Genomic DNA, 6,127 nt, shown 5'->3' on the forward strand with positions numbered 1-6,127 from the left:
AGAACTGGAATGATCTCACTATTGAGGGGGACACTGCTTACCTTCCATTCTTGGATAGAGCAAATTGCACTCCTTCCTGTTGGAAAGGCATCAAGCGCTGCAGGAGCTTGTGAGGGAGGCCTGACATCTGCTGTGACCATCTTGTGTCACAGTGAGAGGGCTGCGGAGGGTCACTATCATCCACAGGCATTATGTTCTCACCAGTAGTTTAGATCTGCATTTAAGATGTAAACAAAAAGATTGCTTTGTAACAACTTGCAACTACTCAGAATTACAATATACACAACGTCGCGCCCAAAAGAAAGCACAGGCAAGCAGATTCCATTTACTTCTATTGGGAAAAGGATGCCAAATAACATCTTTCTCATCCATTTGTTGGGCTCATGGGACATATAGCTGGTGTCGGGTGGAATCCTCCTTCCTCGAAAATCATCAATTTCTGGAGACCCCCAAAATGTCCAATTTGTTTAACCACTAACATTACCTCATCAAAGACACAAAGTCATTTTTAACATTTTATATTTGCCAATAATTTGCAAAAACAGCCCCCACACCAGTAGACTGACCAATAGCATAGATTTGTGAAAAAAAAATATGAAATTTAACAGATATATATGTACACTGGAGATTTCAGCCCGATGCCATGTATTTGTCAATTAATTAACAATACCAGCACAGCCAAACAAGCTAATGTATCAGCTACTTGACTTTTGCATTGATTTTTCAATATAAACCGGATGTTGGGTCCAAGTGATTAATGCGCTTCAACCTCCATTATTAGAGTAAGAATTCCACTAATCAATACAAAAAGCAATTTAATTTTGGCGAATAATTAAACAACCTCAATAACACTGCGGTCGGTATATGCGGTAGACAACTTCATGGAAGCAGAGCAGTGCAGTTCAGCATACAATAACGTCCACTGACACTGCGCCCCAAAACGAGAATCTAACAGGCCAAATCCACCAGTTTTAATCAAGGCACGATGCAGGACTGGTCGCATCGCGTACGTCATAGTCAGGTCAAGTCAGCTTTTATTGTCAAATATGCTCTAAGTAAACATACAGCACAGATGAAATTACTTTCCTCTCTCAACCACAGTGCAAACATGTACAGTCGTGCATTGAACACACACAGCTAAAATTTACATAAAATTACATAAGGCATAAATGGTTGCACCAGTTTAACTCGGTAAAAATGCCCGTCGTCATTTTGGCTTGTGTATGTGTTTTCCCCTACCAGGTATGAAAGCAGAACGTAAAAAACTGAAAACCGCTTGGGAAAAAGAAGACTGAAGTGCAACGTGGAGGGTATATGCCGGCAAAATATGGAGGGGCACTCGGTTTATGTCGCCGACCACCCACCTAGAACGTTCACAAATCGGTCAACTTTTTGTCACATGTGATTCACGGGAGCCTCACGCACCAAATACACCCAAGGAGTAAACGATAACAGCAGCAATCAATGACACGCATTTAAATGACACGAGACATTTCTGAGCGCAAATGGTTGTATGTTGGCACACACTAACACCGGAAGACAACGAGCCGTAGTATATTTTCAACGCCCTCACATCTAGAGTGAACTGCTCAGTAAACGAACGCTCTTGAGCGCCTTGCTTGGGTCCGTTACCTGACGTCCTCCCATGGTGGTTAACGTACACTGTTGGACCAACAACGCGTCTAAACGCTAAGGCACGTCAACGGCTGCGTACCATTTGTGAACCGAAGTGGTAAGGCAACACTCGATGCCCTCACAGAAGTTGTAAGCTAGCCTGTTAGCTTTATGGGAGCAAGGCGTGTCGCACTTTGTAGCTAGCAGCTGCAAACAGCAGTCTCGCGAGTGTGTGACAGCTCCCAGCCAGCCCGGCCGGTATTAGCTCTGCTTAGCCCCGAATAGACGTCACTTCTGACATTGTGTCTTGTTATTTTACTGTAGGGAACATGGCCCGAAAGCAAACATAATTATGCAAGCTAACCAACGATGGTAGCTGCTGGTGGGTACTGAATCAAGCAAGGCGCACTTGTTTCATTACACTGAAATAAATAACTTTTCGGCCTGTTCGTCGTACAACACAAAATTCATTAATTAATACGTATGTTAATTCATGAACATCTGCATTTCCCAATCTTTTCCCTGTTTTTTAAGTGGTTGTGAAGTTTTGCTGCATGTGCAACGTGTTTATATGAGCGAAAAACATTTTAAATAGGCAATATTGCAGCGTAAATCCGGGAATAATTCCATCACTCCTGTTGAATTTGTAATTCTTCAAATCACGAACTTCTATGTTTTTCCTATATTGCATGTTACGGTAGAAATGGGGGAAAAGTCTCCCTTTTATTAACAAAGTGTCATCTGCTGGAGAATTCTTCTGTTGACGCAAATATTGTGGCAAAACCTCCATTTTGGTTTGGTTGTCATTTATCATAATGCGGAAAAAAATGTTATGCTTGTCGAATCAGTGGCCCAGTCATTTTGATGCATAAGTCTAGGCAATTATTGCCTCACGGTCAAAATGTAGCGAGATTAAAGTTACAGCATGGACAGATTGCCTCATGGATGATTGAGCATACTGATACAGTGGCGTCATTTTCATGAAGCAAGCAGCATGGTCTGGTGCAACTGGTTGGTAGATACTTTTATTATCATGCAGGAAATTCAAAAATAAAAACTTATCCGTGAATTAATGAGTTCTCTCCTGAGCTATTCTGTGTTTGTTGTTTCTTCCACCATCCAAGGTAGAAAATGGTCAAATCTACATTATCATAGATATATGAAACTTTGTGTGGCAATGGCCTAATTCAGTGTTACTCGCATAGAATAATGGTGGTTTTGGAGTTGATGTTGTCCAATATTGAGGTTGGGGATATTGTGTCTTTCTGTCAAAAAGATGTGGCTCGGTGACTAAATAATTAATCACCATCCAGGGGGAAATCTTCCTTTCGTGTATTATTTGGTCCAGCAGGCTCTTAAATAATTCAGCTGTCAATCTATAAATTGTTACTGTTTAATCAGTGACCTTTTCATAGGATAAAGGAAGCACAATAATACATTTGTCGGAGAAGGCGCTCAGGAAGGATTGGTTGTCAACGTCTGATGCTAGTTGCTAAGTGACGGTGGGAACTTCACCCACTGTGTTTGCTGTGAAATGTCTGAGAAATGTTCAGAAACAATCACATAATGGCAGTCTAGACATTGGCTGTTGCGCAGGGCACATGTCAGTGACTTCACCTATTGAGGAAAGTGCTTAGTGAGGACGGTTTTAACATTTTCCTTTCCACCTTCCCACAACAGTAGGTATTTTAATGAAATTAACACTCGTGGGCATGCCATGATCCCTCATTATTTTCCAATGAAATGCTCCAAAGTGATTAAAGGCGCTTTTGATGAAATAGAGGAGGTCAGTGGTCTGGTCTCATTATGTACAGGCAGAAAATTGTTTCCAGCAGATCCATTAAGCTTGTAATTTGCTTCAAGTAGATTGCTTTCTTAGAGAAGGTCTTCTTTCGGCCTGTGTGCTGGGCGGTATTTCAGGTTCTCTGAGTCAAGTAGGATTAGCCGTAGCCCCGTCGACTTGTGTGAGAAGCAGGGTGCCAGCTTTATTGGGACACTCGCCCAGTGAACAGCTCGGCCTCTCAGCAGCCAGCGCCTCCCCATCGACTCTCCACCTGGTGTTTAAGCACCTAGCAGGCCGCAGTCGTGTCGTTGCTGTCCGCTCTCCTTTTCTCCTCGCTGCTTGCCAACCTCCTTCTCCTTCAATGCAGGTTTAACTCCCTGCTTCTCACTCTCACTCTGTGTGTCTATGCCGCCTTCCTCCCTCCTTCCATCTCATTCTGTCTATTCCATGTCCCCGCATGCCCTTTCCTCCTTTCTGCCTCCCCCGCCTCCATCCTAAAGCAGAGTAGCTAATGAAGAGACCCATTTAGGCGCTGACTTTGGTTCATACAGCCCTCCGTAGCGCCGGCCGGCCTCGGCTGCTGTGACTGGCTGTTTGGGCTCTGACATCACACAGGAGCCAGCTGTTGATTTGGCGCTGTTTCCAAGGCTGGCTGGCTTGATGGGTTGTGGCAGGTACACTTGTGCTTGCGCAGCATCCTCCCCTCCCTCTTTGTGACACCCACTCCCCTTCAGCCTCTTCTTTTAGACCCCCTTCTCCCCATCTCACACGCTCACTCTTTCGCGCAAGTGTGCAGGAGGCAGCCGGCAGCTGCTGGAAGTGTGAGCTGGGAGGCGACTCCAGTCTCTTCTCCAGCAAATATTGCCTCCTGTACACAATGGAAGCTAAAGAGCTGAGTTGCATTTGGGATGGAGGGCAGGTAGGTCCTGCAGCTTCCTCTCTCTCAATATTATCTTGCGCTTCGCTAAATGATCCTTTTTACCTCTGTGCTTCTTTTTTCCTTGTCAGTGTTGTCTGTTCTCCTATATTCTTGAATGCGCATACTTAAGGTTTGGTTCATTCAGTTTGAAATCCAACTCAGATTCAAACAAAAAAGATGCGTGCATATATTTCTTTGCTTTTGTGCTGGCTTGGCTCTAAATCACTGAGCAAGGATGCCATCTTTCCCTTGGGCTTGTTAAAGTAAAATTTGGTACGCACGGCACATGGCACGGTGCTGCCTCCTCAAGAGTTACCCATGCTTGGCTTTTCATGAGAGCATAATTAACCAAGATGAGCCAGTAAGAGGTTTGACTCTTGCTTATTTTCTAGCCTCTGTCGTTCTGCAGGTGCAAATGGACTTTTAATGACTACGGCAGACTTTTTAACTTTCGTCCTCATGAGGCACCGTTAGGTAAAACTGCAAGACTTGCATGAGAGTTTTCTCCATTTTATTGTGTCTCCTTTAATTACCCAGATTGATATTCCCAAGAAGTTCTCCTCTGGGACTGGTAATGGATTACCTACATGCTCTGCTGCAAATGTAATTTATTAATGCTGCCTGCCCGCGCCTCTACCGCAGTGTCCTGCGCTCGCATCACCATATGCAACCTGGAGGCAGCGCACGGCATGCAATTAGGGCTCATTTATGCTTTTTCAGTTAATTTAACCGTCCGTTTGCTGGCAGTTCCTTAAGATGACATGGGCTTCGTTGCCCTGAAATTAGGGGAAGCAGGGGATGAAAGTGCTATCATTTCATTGGCTTTACACTAATGGCTTTCCGGCTCCCCTGTCAATTCTTTCCTGGATTTGCAATTAGAAGAAATAGCTAGGAAATGGTAGATTAGTTGCTCAGCTGAGCGAAACACAAAAATCTATTTTGTTGCAGTGCCATGAGTGTAAAGCTGCATTAGTATCCTAATTAGCTGTTTATTGAGTGTTTTATTTTATTCACCAGGTTGTGTGTGCTGGGCCAAATAGAAAGTGGCTTATGGCATGTCGTGTGCAAATTGTTTAATTGTACCACCTCAATATGTGGCTAATAGGCTGTACTTGATTTTTTTCTTATCACCAAAATGTCTCTTTAGTGAGATATTTTTGCCTTTTTTTTTTTTTAAAAACAACTAAAAAATGAAAAGCTCACCCACAGAGCTAAGTCTTTGTGTCGGCGCTTTTGGTTCACTATGCCTCACTCATAGTGGACAGTCAGAGCTGTTTGCTGATGTTTCTCCGCCTTTCTTTTTTTATGTGAAAATCATCATTAAAAAATATAATCCACTTCCGCCAATGTGAGGAGTCATCCATTTTTCGCTCAGTGTTTGACTCCTCTTCGCCTCCTCCCCACATTTGAGCTGCAGGCGGAGTTGAACTCTGAGGATGGAATTGAGGGTCCTTTTCCTACACTCAAGCTGGTTTTAGCCCAGGCAATTGCCCTGACCCGCGCAGAAAGAACATAGTGGAGGGAATGATAGGTCAGAATTTGTGAGAGAGACAGGTGTGCGCGCTGAAGTGAAGAGGAAAGAAAAAATAACTGTCAAAATGTGACTACATCCACCTCTACCACCAAGCTCCCGTGCGTGTCATCGCTTGCAACCTCTTAGGTGCCCCCTAAGTAATTTCTCATGAGCCTGCTGTCTACATAATTGTCTGTGAGAGCTGTCCGTTAAGCGCCTGGGGTATGATTCACTCGGCCACCCTCATGACATTTTTATGCTGCCACCTTGTCTTTTAATAATCAATTTTCTTTAGGGG

The 6,127-nt window shown here is 43.9% G+C and overlaps 1 protein-coding gene across 15 annotated transcripts in view; it reads left to right on the forward strand.

Moving 5' to 3' along the window:
• The window catches only part of r3hdm1 (R3H domain containing 1), a 55,150-nt gene that overhangs the window by 410 nt on the left and 48,613 nt on the right, over positions 1-6,127 (forward strand). For 3 of the 15 annotated variants that reach the window (XM_019868461.1, XM_019868464.1, XM_019868468.1), the window contains exon 1: positions 3,920-4,316. The exons of 1 other annotated variant lie outside the window; for it this stretch is intronic. The gene's annotated coding sequence lies outside the window, so the exon portion shown is untranslated. Of the gene's footprint in view, positions 1-1,620; positions 1,733-3,919; positions 4,317-6,127 lie in introns of those variants that run through there. 11 more of the 15 variants (XM_019868456.1, XM_019868458.1, XM_019868459.1 and 8 more) reach the window with 6 other exon arrangements.

The sequence above is a fragment of the Hippocampus comes genome, unplaced genomic scaffold (assembly GCF_001891065.2).
Source record: "Hippocampus comes isolate QL1 unplaced genomic scaffold, H_comes_QL1_v1.1 scaffold41, whole genome shotgun sequence".
Lineage (NCBI taxonomy): Eukaryota > Metazoa > Chordata > Actinopteri > Syngnathiformes > Syngnathidae > Hippocampus > Hippocampus comes.